General features: G+C 35.4%; 1 long non-coding RNA gene across 3 annotated transcripts in view; it reads left to right on the top strand.

Moving 5' to 3' along the window:
* The window catches only part of LOC125618463, a 51,626-nt gene extending 39,054 nt beyond the window's left edge, over window positions 1-12,572 (top strand). Inside the window, exons 2-7 of one of the 3 annotated variants that reach the window (XR_007349734.1) lie at window positions 704-789; window positions 1,758-1,853; window positions 3,014-3,072; window positions 3,621-3,811; window positions 8,650-8,743; window positions 11,728-12,572. This is a non-coding gene — a long non-coding RNA (uncharacterized LOC125618463). The remainder of the gene's footprint in view (window positions 1-703; window positions 790-1,757; window positions 1,854-3,013; window positions 3,073-3,620; window positions 3,812-8,649; window positions 8,744-11,727) is intronic. The other 2 variants (XR_007349733.1, XR_007349735.1) reach the window with 2 other exon arrangements.
* The last annotated feature ends 476 nt before the right edge of the window (window positions 12,573-13,048 follow it).

Consider the following 13,048-nt stretch of genomic DNA (forward strand, 5'->3'; position numbering starts at 1 on the left):
AAGTGTTCCCCTTTTTTAAAAAAAAAAAAAGTGTGGCAGGACCACTCTAGGTATGGGTGGGACTGGATTAAATCTTGGAAAACAAATTTATAAAGGACATTTCTGAAACAATGGTGGAAATTGAATATGAACTGTTTTTTAGGCTGATATAATTCACGCTAATTTTCCTTTTTGCCAGGTATCTGTGTTCATGTTGTTTTTGTTTTGCAGTGCTGGAAATGGAACCCAGGGCTTCACAGATGCTAGGCAAGTGCTCTACCACTCTATGTCCCATTCCCAAGCTAATTTTCTTAGGTGAAGAATATTTTATTTCTCCTTAGGGGTACATGAAAGAGTATTTAGGGATGAAGTAGTTGGAAGGATGCAACTTTCCAAAAGTCTGCCAAAGAAAAGTTAAATAAAGCCAATGTGGCCAAATGGAAACACGCTGTGAATATAGATGAAGGGGATATTTATATTTATTATGATATTAATTCAACTTTTTAGTAAGACATTTCTTGAAAAAAAACTTGTGAAATTTTTTGTGAACTTTATTTTTCCTTAAAATAAAGATTTTTTTTTCAAAACAAATTTAAAAAATTCAGGATAAAACCAAGAAGAAAAGCTTCAATTCTTCTTGATAAATATTTCATGGATATATCATGTTTGGGTTGTACTCTCTTCCCTGACATAAACTACTTTTTTTTCTTCTTCTTTGGGACAGAATCTTGCTATGCTGCACAAACTGCCTTGAACTGTTGGGCTCAAGTGATCTTCTGACTTCAGCCTCCTCAGTAGCTGGAACTACAGGTGTGTGCCTCTTCTTGACCAGCTTTGAACTATTTTAAAATAAAGCATTTTAGAAATAGTGCAACTATCCCCCATATTTCTGAAATTATACTCATATGTAATAATTTTTTTATATTAAAATAAAATAAAAGTTTGAGAATACACATTGATTCTTCTTCTTTAGCTATTATGAGTCCAGAAATTCTGGAAGTCTATTGAGTGCTGCTCCAGGGCTTGGCTTGTGCTTTGCAGTGTTCTCCAGCATTCTTTATGACATGGCACACATAGAAGATGGTGATATTTTTATGGTCAATGGGGTGAGGCTGCTAATATCTGAAGGCGACCAGCCCAGAATCTCTGGCTGCCCGGAGGATGAAGGGTCACTCTCTTGGCGCCCCCAGGAACCATCTGGGCCACACAAATGTGCCATGGTCCACAGGTTGGGTAACTCTGCTTCTATGCACAAAAGTGCTTTGAATTGCTTTCAACATGATTTGAAACATTAGCTTGAAAAAAGTCTATTTAGTCCAATATTCTGTGGATTCATACTGAGTATACTATGACTAGGTTTAGATGTCACTGTATATTTGTGATTGCACTAAATACCAGCGCAGTGACCCATCTCTCTAACATGTTCTGTCTGCATCATCACTCATCCTAACACTTTTTAAGATGGATCTCGAGTTGTAACAATGTTAACAAAGGGGCAGACTCCTACAGGAGAATATGGAGCAATCTGAGTTCATGTTCTATCTCTGGCTTTTGTGATTCAGTCCAACTTGAATGGATTGAGATGAGGCAAGGAAATACTGTGGAAACAGAAGCCTTGACAGGGAAAGCTAACCCAGTTTAATCTAAACTTTTAAAATGAAGTATCATCTCCTATTTAAAGCTCAAAAATTTTAAGGTCTATGTGACTAATTTAAATGTAGTGAAGTTCTGTTAGAGGTCTGCTGGTTTCTTTCTTTTTTTTTTTTTTTTTTTTGCAGTGTTGGGGTGGAACCCACAGCCTCACACATGCTACGCAAGTGCTCTACCACTGAGCTGCACCCCCAGCTAGGAGGCTGTTTCAATGAAGAGAAAAGGTAGTTTTAAAATCCTTCCTGGTGCACATAGATACTTGGGGCCGTTGGTGTGGCTCAGTGACAGAGGGAGTGCTTAGTGTGTGCAAGGTCTTGGGTTTGATCCCCAGTACCACAAACAAAAATCTACAAAACACAAACCAAAATAACACAGTTACCTGGTCTTGATCCCTGAGAGATTCTCATTTAATTACTCTTGTATACATTTTTGTGTGTGTGCTGGGATCTAATCAAGCGACACATATGCTAAGCATGCTCTGTCACTGAGCCACACCCCAGCCCTGGACATTCTAAGTTGATTTTAATGAGCTACCAGTTACTGAGGCCTAGAATCAGAGATGTTAGTAAAATACAGAGAAGCATAAACTGTTTTGCAGGAGCTGAGGGTGTAGCTCAAATGTAGAGCAGGTGCTAAGCATGCTTGAAGCCCTGGGTTCCATCTCCAACACCAACTATGAAAAAGTGTTTACAAATGTGAAATATAAGTTTTATGAAGTAACCAATACAATTTCCTTTCTGGATTCTCCTAATTTCCCAACATGGATAACTCATTCACGAGTTCCTGTGGTCTCATTTTTTTCTGTTACTCAGCAAGAACCCACATGCCTGTGACTGGCACAAAGAAATATCTGGACAGTATCTGTGTAAGAATGTGTGAGGCTGCTCTTGACAGACAATGTGCTTTCTTTTTAAAGCCAAATACTACTGCTTTTTTGTCATTTATCAGTAGAGATTAATCATGTTTTTGCTTCCTTCTTGTGAACTTGGACATCTTGGATTTCCCTGCATTGACTGAACATCTGGATTGTGTGTCAGATAGTAGCCAGAAAATAAAGTCATTGGACCATTGCTTAATTCCAGACTCAAATTCCAACTATTTTTTTCATAATGTGAATTTGATGATCAAAATAAAACATGGAAACAAGATCATCCCAAAGTCCAGAGTAAAAGTACAAATTTGATCCTGAGGTCTGCAGGATTAGTTTAGTCTGATCTTGGAGAAGTTAAAATCATGAGACTCAGGTATCCTAATAATGATGACAATGACAAGAATGGTGGTCGATAAAACTATGACTGTCAGGATCTAACAGAAGCTATCTGTTAGACCCATTCACTCATTTAATTTTCTCTAATACTGTATTATTATCATTCCCATTTTATAGGTGGGGAAACACACACAGAGAGACTGGTTCTAGACTTGATTTTACCTTTAATCAACTGTGTGAGTGTAGCTATATAACACTGGACCTCAATTTTCTTCTCAATTTTCTAGTTGGATTAGTGAATCTTCACGAGTGCTTTCTACTTGATGGTTCTGTAACTTTGTGAGTCATTAATTCCTAATGCTCTCTGATTTCCTGTTTCATTTAACCAAGACAATCCATTTCTTGTTTTTTTTCTCTTCTTCTTCTTCTTTTTGGGGATACTAGGGATTGAACTCGGGGAGGGGGGGCACTTAACCACTGAGCCACATCCCCTGCCCGCCTTTTTTTTTTTTATATATATTTTTAATTTACAGACAGGGTCTCACTGAGTTGCTAAGTGCCTTGCTAAATTGCTGAGGCTGGTTTTGAACTTGAGATCTTCCTGCCTCAGCCCCCAGAGCCACTGGGATTACAGGCATGTGCCACCCTGCCCAGTGACAATTCATTTCTTATTGATTTCGTGTAGTGACTCACTCTTTTTCTATCATTGCTCTACTTTGTATTCTATCAATCTCTGTCCCCATTCCTTCAAACTCTTCTACATTTTGACAAACTTCTCTTTTAGATGTAGATGGCTTGTCTACATATATCAACACTGGAGTTGAGGGCTCCTAAAAGGAGCCAAATTCAAGTCTTGGAACATTAGTGAGTCAAGTAATGTCATTTTCCTGAAAATAACACAGTGTCAAAATGAGAGAGAAAAGGATGAAAATGACTACAGGAACTGAAGTACCAGTTGAGTCATGACACCTCAGTGTAAGTTACTGCCTTCTTTCATACTATTTTAATGAATATTGATCGTATAACTGCTACTATAATTCTTGTGATTTAAAGAATGATAGTCATAGCATACAAACACATGAATAAAGATGCAACTAGAAAGATCAGAGTTTCCATTCTCCTTCCAAATTTGAATGAAATTGGGAAAGTAGGGTGACAAATACTCAAGAAACTTCAGAGGACTGAGGTTTTCTGTTTATTCTAAAGAGTTAGGGAAACAACGGACAGTGACTTATCCCAGAAAAACAACTATTTAAAGGCTAATCCAAATGTACAATAGCAGATTTCTAAAACACTCAGGTCTTTTTCTCTGCCATCGAAACCTTGAAATGTGTGTTTTTCTATTCTCTGTCTGCAAATATGAGGATTCTCATGGTCATTATATTAAGAAATTACATTTAAAAAAGCAAGATAGGTAGGGGTAAATATTCTCAGCTATGTATGCCTACCTGGCAATTCTAACACTCAATTCTTTATTTTACATGAAACTGTAAAGTTTGTGGATTCCTCCAAGTATTCAAGTGACTCACATCAATGAAGGCGGTAAAGATGTTGGGCCAAAACACCATCGGAAACGTCTTTGTCAGCAGGGAGCAGAAGTTATATTAATTAAGATGTACCGAGAAGGTACAGGGTACACTCCCAACTAGTCACAAAGCTATTTTAATCCTAATTAAGGATGTTCCTTCCTGGCATTTTGCAACATAGGGAATTAGAATAAAAAAGTTTGTAGCATTTCTAGAAGTAAGGTCAACAGACTCAGATTGCATCCCTTTCGCTAAGCTAGGCATTTTTTGATAGACAGCTACCATTTTAATGAATCGATATTTATTCAATCTAGGTTTGGAAAAGGTTCAGAGTGAAAGGATCAGAAATAGATAAGACTCTGGTGGAAAAGTGAAGGACTTGGTTTATTGAGAAATAATCACTGACCCTATAAAGGAAGAGTATGTGGAAGGGAGGAGTTCTCCCCATACGGGAAAACTGACATGCTCTGGGACCATTGCCCTGGGGTCTGGCAGCTCAGCACACAGACCCTTGATAAGAAAGATATCAGTATATCCTTTCCCAGAAACATAAGATACCATCAGGAGTTTTATCCTTAGATAAGTTCATTAATCAGGGTACTTTGGTGATTCATTCATTATAGAAACTTAGTGTTTTTTGTATAGGTTTTGAAAACCTGATGGAATTGTCAAGAAATTTTCTCACTGTATCTCATCACATGTATAGGCTGATGGCAAATCTTTGGATGTGATGGTGAGCTGACATTTTATCCACTGTAAAGAATTTTATCCATGAACACTTTCAAGCCTTAGTGAGTGGATACAACTTTCATCATTGGAAAGAACAAGTTAAATGATTCGGGGCAAATTAATAAGAGGTAGCCTCCATGTCCTCTGGATTTTGCATTCCTGGTAAATCACTGATTTTCAAATAACAGGCACTGTGCTCATCTTCCAAGTCTGAAATGATTTCAGAATAAAGAATTTGGGTAAAACTCAGAGATTAAGTGTCAGAGCTCCTTAAAAAGACTTCCCCAAATGAGAAAAAATAAAAGAGAAAAGCATAATTGTTTGATTCATGGTGATGGAGAATATTGAGGTTGTGAGGATGAAAATACTTTTTTTTTTTTTTTTTTTTTTGCTTTTTTCAATTTTAAAGCTGGAAAAGCATGTGAATAAGAATGGTTTGTGTTGGCACCAGCAGAATTGACATTTGGGAGAGGAGAGAGAGCTAGATTTTAGCTAGAGAACTAGATCCTGAGCTTGCTTAGTTTTACCAGGAAGCAACAAATGCAATAGAGCTCACCCTAACACCCATGTGTAACTCATGTGTACCTTTGGTTAATACTTTCTAGACCAGAACCCAGGAAATAGTAGTATGTGACATCAACATTAATTTGCATGTATAACTCTGTCCATTAAAAGACCAATAAACAGGCAGTTTAATAGGACATTATGCCACAGATTACTTTAATAGGCTCACCATATTGATTTCTGAGCATTCTCTGTTTATCAGAACAAAGTTTCATTTTTTTCCTAATTACTTTGCAATATCTTGCTGTGTTCCATGGCTTTTGCAACATATATTTTACATTATAGGAAATCCTCTACCACAATTAACATCAAACAGGTTATCACCACCAGGATTAACATGATCAAAATAACACTGACCAACTTCATGTTGGCAGAAAAAAAAATAAAGATGCAAAAAGATGGATAGATAGATGTAATATTGTTGTATGAGGGATTTTTGCCTGGATTCAATCTAAATACATCTCAAAAAATTGTAAAATAGAATCTACCAGCTAAAACTAATGAGCACAAAACTGCATTGATTTGGCCCAGGGTGGACAAATAGAACATCTGGCATATTTGGCACCAATGACACAGCTGGCATTGTTGGAAACGTTTCTGCAGAAGGTACAGATGCAGAAATGGGAGAATTGGTACAAACAGTGCAGATGGAACAGTTGGAACAGATGACAGTGGGCAGAGCTGGCGATGCTGGCACAGGTGTCATAACCTCAACAGCTGGCACAAGTTGTGACAATCCTGGGATTTCTTAGTACAAGGCACATGTTCATTTTGGCTTTGGCTGCAGAGAGATAAGAGCATTTTATAATTAGTAAATGTGCCATTTAAAAAAGAACTTTTTTCCCCTCCATCCTTAAGGACATCCACCTCCAACTGTTAAAGCTTGGAATGTAGAGCATTTTTGCAAATTAGAATTTCCCCGAGAAAGTCATAATTGATAAATACAGATTTCATAGAAGAGGCAATTAGATATTTTTGTTCTGGTATAGATAAAATTCATGAATGGGATTTCTCCATAGAAGTTTTGTGGGGAATAAAGGTCAGATTTTTGGAAGTGAAAGTACACTTTGCATTTAAACAAAATTTATTTGTTGTCAAATTAGAGGGTTGTTTGTTTCTGATGTATAGTGAATATTTCTCATTTATATGAAATTTCTGTAGAATCACACTCAAAGATATGGCACAGAATTAGAAACCTGTCTACAGAACAGGTTGGGAAAAGAGAAAAAATACTGGAATATAAAATATGGAGAAATCATGATATTGCCACTTTCAAATACCAATGGGACTTGGCTCCAATTTCATCTAAAAATGCTTTAATTTGGGGAGTGAATTAAAAATACAATATAATATAATCTTCTAGGTAATGACAGTTAATACCAGATGAAAAGTTGAAAGAACAAAGCAACTTGTTAGGTAGTGGCTAGAAATTATTATTTTCTTATTATGTTTTGATTGTAACTAAAGTATGTTTTTATCATGAAGAAACCAAAAACTACTATTTAATTGTAAAAGAATAAAAACTTCACAAGGGATTAAGTAATAGGATCTTAATTTTTAAAGTCCTTTGAGTTTTTTCTTTCTTTTCTTGGCACTTTTTTTTTTTTTTAACCCAGGGTTTTTTAACCACTAAGTCACATCACCACCCCTTTTTACTTTTTATTTGAGATAGAGTCTCACTAAGTTGCTGAGGCTGGCTTTGAACTTGTGATCCTCCTGCTTCAACCTCCCATGCAGTTGGGATTATAGACCTGTATCACCATGCCTGGCCTAGGTTCTTAATTTTTAAGCACATTCTCTTGAACCTAGTGGGTTCTCCATAATCTTGTTGAATAAATTAACCTACAGTCTAAAAAATATTAATATTTAGAATTTTAAAAAATCAATAATCACTCTTGGTATTAATGTATAATCTTCTAATGGGAATAAACAAAACAAAACAGGCCTCAGTCTTCCTTAAGGCCTCAAATTTTACACATACAAAAAATATATAATAATTTACACACACATTTTAACTGTCTTCCTTCCCCCAAGGGACATCATAGATAAGGAAAAACTGGTTGGATGTTATCAATTTTATGTTCCCAAGAAAATTCAAAATTCTCTAGGTTTTCCAGTTTATTATGAACTAAAATAAGCATAATAAATCAGCTTCCATTCATAATCAAGGCAAAACAGTGAATGTTTTATATGTATGCTGAGACTTTTGGGAAACCACTACAATAAGGGTTAAGGATTTCTTAGGAGATGTCAAGTCCATGACCATTGAAAACCTGCTGTCTTTGTTTCCTGCATATTCTTACCTATATTTAATAAAAACAACAGTTTAAAGTCATTTAAACATATCTGATTTCAATTTCTTTGTCACTTCTATTTTGTTGTAACCTCATGTTGAACCCGACTAAACTATTCTTGTTATTCAGAACTTTAGTTCCATCACTTAACTTTTATTTTTTTAACTGAGCTCACAAAAATGTTTCTGCTTAAAACAGATAAAATACATTAATGTGTTAACTGTATTTTTGCAACATAGAGCAAGTAAGAGACGGAGGAGGAGGCAAGAAGGCTTACTGTTCCCTCTGGGCACAAAGATGATGACAGATGGGTCAGTTCACAGGAACAGGCTGGAAATGTCCATCGTCACTTGGTTGAAACACCACTTCATGGCTGAGACTCAGATGAACATTGCTTCTAATCAATAAGTACTTTATGAAAAATGATCAATTCGGGGGTCTAACAAAGAAGGGTATTTCCAGGTTTTGGCATTTGAGAGGTCGGCAAAAGTTTTTCTGAAGGGTAAGGATGAGGGTGAATCATTCCTTTGAGCCTCTGCCTTCTTTAGGAATTAAATGAAAATTAAACATGAAAGATGCAATCTGCTGCAGCAATTTGATTCCTCTATCATTGTCCCAGCCACTGTCTATTTCTAAGCACATTGAACTTTCCAATTTATTGGCATCTCATCTTATGTAAATATCCTTTTCCTTCTCTTAGCTCCAAGACATCAGGATGTGCTTTTATTCCACCCTTCAAACAGTTGCTCCACATTATGCCTCTCCGCTGTCCCTGGAGGGCTTTGAAGAGCTATGTGAGCTGGGATTTATGGGGGTAGGGTGTGAGCGGGGTTCTTTCATGTGGAGCAGCTTCTCATCTCCACATGGTAACTTGGGATACATATTTTTCCTGGGCTCAAAAAAAATATGTTATGTATATCTGTTATGTTGGAGAGGTAGCGAACAAAAAAAATAAAGTATAACCATCTGAAATAAAACCATTTACAAGTACAAAACAAAAATCCAAGGGAAATTTATACATTAATTTCAGAACTTGAGAAAATTGGATATTCAGACATCATCTCCTTCTATCTTTCCCACATTCTCCTGATGTATTAGCCACAGTCCCTAAAATCCCAGCCCTAGCTCCTCTTTGGAGTCATGCACATTAGCTCATGCAGTGGGTATAGCACCAAGGTGTGTTATCAATGAGCTCCTTTGTGTGAAGGCAATGTTTTCCATTCCTTGCTTCACCATGGGAGACTGTGTGACAATGATCAAGATTCAATGACAGGGGCTGGGGGTGTAGGCCAGTAGTAGAGCACTTGCCTAACATGCATGGTGCCCTGGGTCTAATCCCCAGCACCACACCCACATGAACACACAAAAGATGCAATGACTCAGCAATAAAGTGAGCCACTCTCATTGGAAGTGGGAAAGGAGGGAAGGAGATACAGGTAAACACTAGATGGGTATATATAAATATTCATTTAATGGAATCAGAGTAGTCCTACAAGGAGGTTATTTTACTCTTGTTTCATTGTAGCTTATACTCAAGTTTATTATTGGTGATCTATGATTTAGAACTTGCAAACAAATCAAGATTTTAGCTACTATCTATTCTCCAAAACTATTGTGCTGATACAAATACAGTGTGAATACGTCTTCTCTTTTAAAAATGTTTCAGTTTGAAAAAAATATATAAAACATATAAAAGAAGTAGATAGGGTGTTGACTCAGGTACTTATTACCTCGTTTAATAATTACTTACATTTTGCTAATTTTGTTTCATCTTTCCCCCACTTTCTCCACCTTTCCTAGAGTATTTAAAGAATATTCAAAATGTCATGTCACCCTGAAATACTAATACAATATTCATTCCTAACCAACAAGGGCAACTTTTCAAAACTACAATAACCCAAAATAGCAGTCGCGTGTTCCTTCAACATGAACTCATTCCTAATCCATCTCTGGGGTCTCCTGCTTATCTCAGAGGTGGTTTTTATAGTTGGTTTGTTCAAATCAGAACCCAAACAAAGTTCTGATTATGTTTCTTAGTTTTATTAATTGACTTTTTTCGTTTTATTGATTAGATAAACCAGGTCATTTGTCCATACACTGTCTTACATTCTATTGGCCAACAGTTTGCTTATAAAGATATTTATAGCCTGATCCTCTGTCCACTGAATCTCCTGTAACTCTTATCTACATCTCTAGACTTGATTAGTTTCAGGTCCAATTTTTAGAAAAGAACACTGTGTAGTTGGTGCTGTATACTTCCTATTGCATCACTTTATGGGACACAAACTATTTGATTATTCCATTTTTATTGACATTGAAAATTTTCAGTGAGTTCAAATGGTATATATTCTTGATTTTGAAGACTATATTCATCTATTCTCAAGCTTCTTTCCATATATGGATATTGCTAATTTTATCTCAATATCTTTTTACTGAGATATATATAGATTATTGTTTTAGGTATCCTCTTGGCTAAATGAATTTAACTAATTTGTTTTCATTATAAACAAATATTCTTTGATATACACTTTATTAGCAAACAGCCAATGGAAAAATTAACTTTAAGGACACACACACACACTCCTGGAGTTTCTTATAACCTGTTTTACATACACTGTTCTTATCTATATATCCTTGGAGACTAAGTCTACATAATAACATGCTTTGTGTGTCCAAGTGCACAGGCCATTTGCAGGTTGACTGATGAATAATAGATTAGAGTACCGAAGATCAGTTAGCAATTGCAGGACTCAGAGTGAATATCTGTAGTCTGGTTAATTTCAGCTATATTTGCAAAAAAAAAAAAAAAATTAGGTCAACTATTCATTGATATAATCGTTTCAATATGATAGTTGTTCCATTGACTTGATTTTTACTTCAAATCCTTGGTAAATAAATAGAATACATGACATGCAGATGCTAATGCACAGTAAGTGGGGAATAGAATTACTTTAGATTAGATAGAGGGGAGTGCAGGGAGGAGAGGGGGTGTGGAGATAGGAAGGATAGTAGAATGAAACAGACATTATTACCTTATGTACATATGACTACATGACCAATGTGATTCTGCAACAATTACAATCAGAAAAATGAGAAATTATACTCCATTTATGTATGGTATATCAAAGTGCGTAAGTGTATTCTACTGTCATGTATAACTAATTAGAACAAATAAAAAAAACAGAATACATGAAAATATAGCAAAAGATTTCGGAGTGGTTAAATGATAGAATAACTCCAAAATAAACATTCAAGTTTGAAATCCTATGAAAAATATACACTAAAATGATTAGTTGAAATAGATAATGGCTGAATAAATAAAATGAAAAGTTTATGAAATTAAGTGTTTAATAGCTATTTAAAATATTTTAATATTCGAAATTCTTAGTGTTTCTTTGAAAATGAAGGTGTAATATCACTGGACTAGGATTAAGGAACACAAAATTGAATGTTTTCCAGTGATGATTGATAATAACTATAGACAATCTCTGTAACAATAAAACATTTCAAATTTTTAAAAAATCTTAATTAGGAAAAATGTCTTATTTTTGTACAAAGATTGAGGTTTCATTTTATCATTTCATTTGATCATTATGATAACCTGATGGGAAAAGACATTTGAACAGATGAGAGATCAGAGAGGGAGAAATCAAATACCTTATGCAAGGTCATATAACCAATAAAAGACAAATCCAGTTATCAGGGTCAATGCTCAATCCAATTTGGACTTACTTCATTTTGTTCTACAAAAAACATTTACCTTTACTTTTTCCTACAGATGCTCTGAAGCTGGGCCTGTCCAAGGCACTGTGGAAGATTCCAGTTTGAGAATATACCACCTGCTTCAGGGTTTCAGGAAGCTTTGGTATCAGAAGATTTCCACAGTCTATTTCCCATTTATCTGAAAGAGGACATTTGTTTGCCTTTATTATTCTTGTCTCTCTAAGATATCTCCATCTTTAAAAGCCCCCCACTCCCTTATTTTACTGACAGGAAAGCTGGAATTTTATGTCGTCTTCTCCTTTTCTGTGTTTCATTTATGAGAACAGAAAAACAGTTGGAGAGAGGCAAGGTATACCACTTTTGTAAAATATTCATAAGATTCGCTAATGTGATTCTCTCCCACCAAAATATGAAAGTTTTCCCTGGAAGCCATATTTTTATTGTAGTTTTTTTTTTTTCCTTCCTAATGTTTGTACAACCTATGTTGGAAAGGATTTCTACATTAAGCTCCACAAATTTTCAACATGACTTCTGACAGATTTGATTAAAAAAAAAAAAAAAAACCCTGATACTGTCTTTCATGTTCTCCTGAAATATAAAAAAATACATTTAATTAGAAATCATTCTGGTTAAATATGTGTAAGTAGAGATATGCATTGTTTCTCTTAAGAGGTTTTCCTAATCTTGTAAAAACCATGACTGTTAAAATTGGGAAGTAATATTTTCTCATTGATTAGTATCTGATTTGGGGGCCTTTTTTCTGGATATGGAGAAAGTATATGGTGCTTTTGAGACAATTGCGAAAGTGGATATGGGGAAAAATTAAAAACTTGAAATTACTAAGCCCTCTCAAAATAAACAGATTAGAAAACAAACAAACAAACAAAAACTCTTCAAAGTTCTACGGTTCATAATCATTATAAAAAAAAGGTTTTCCAGTCATTTCATTCACTTTAAAAAACAAAGTGGAGCTGGAGGTGTGGCTCAGTGGTAGAGCTCTCGCCTATCATGCCTGAGGTCCTGGTTTGCATCTCCAGCCCTGGGATAAACAAAGCAGAACAAAACAAAAAACAAAGTGAATTGTATTTTAATTATGATGACAACAACAAAATCAGAGTTATAAGGAAAAAAATCTTAAATGTTTAGCTATCAGAGTGTGATTTGAAGAAACTCGGGAATCTTTAAGAATAACAAAATTTACAAAAACAATCTTTGATGAATTGAACATTGAGAAGCTAGCTTGCATTTTGACCTCCTTGAATCTAGAACTCTCTTTGCTTTTTGTCACCCCCTCTTTGGGTCCACTCCCTCAATAAAGTTGATTTCCTTTTTATCATCTGACTCTAAATTTGAGCCATTTCTTCTTTCCTCTTCCT

Source organism: Marmota marmota, unplaced genomic scaffold (genome assembly GCF_001458135.2).
Source record: "Marmota marmota marmota unplaced genomic scaffold, marMar, whole genome shotgun sequence".
Lineage (NCBI taxonomy): Eukaryota > Metazoa > Chordata > Mammalia > Rodentia > Sciuridae > Marmota > Marmota marmota.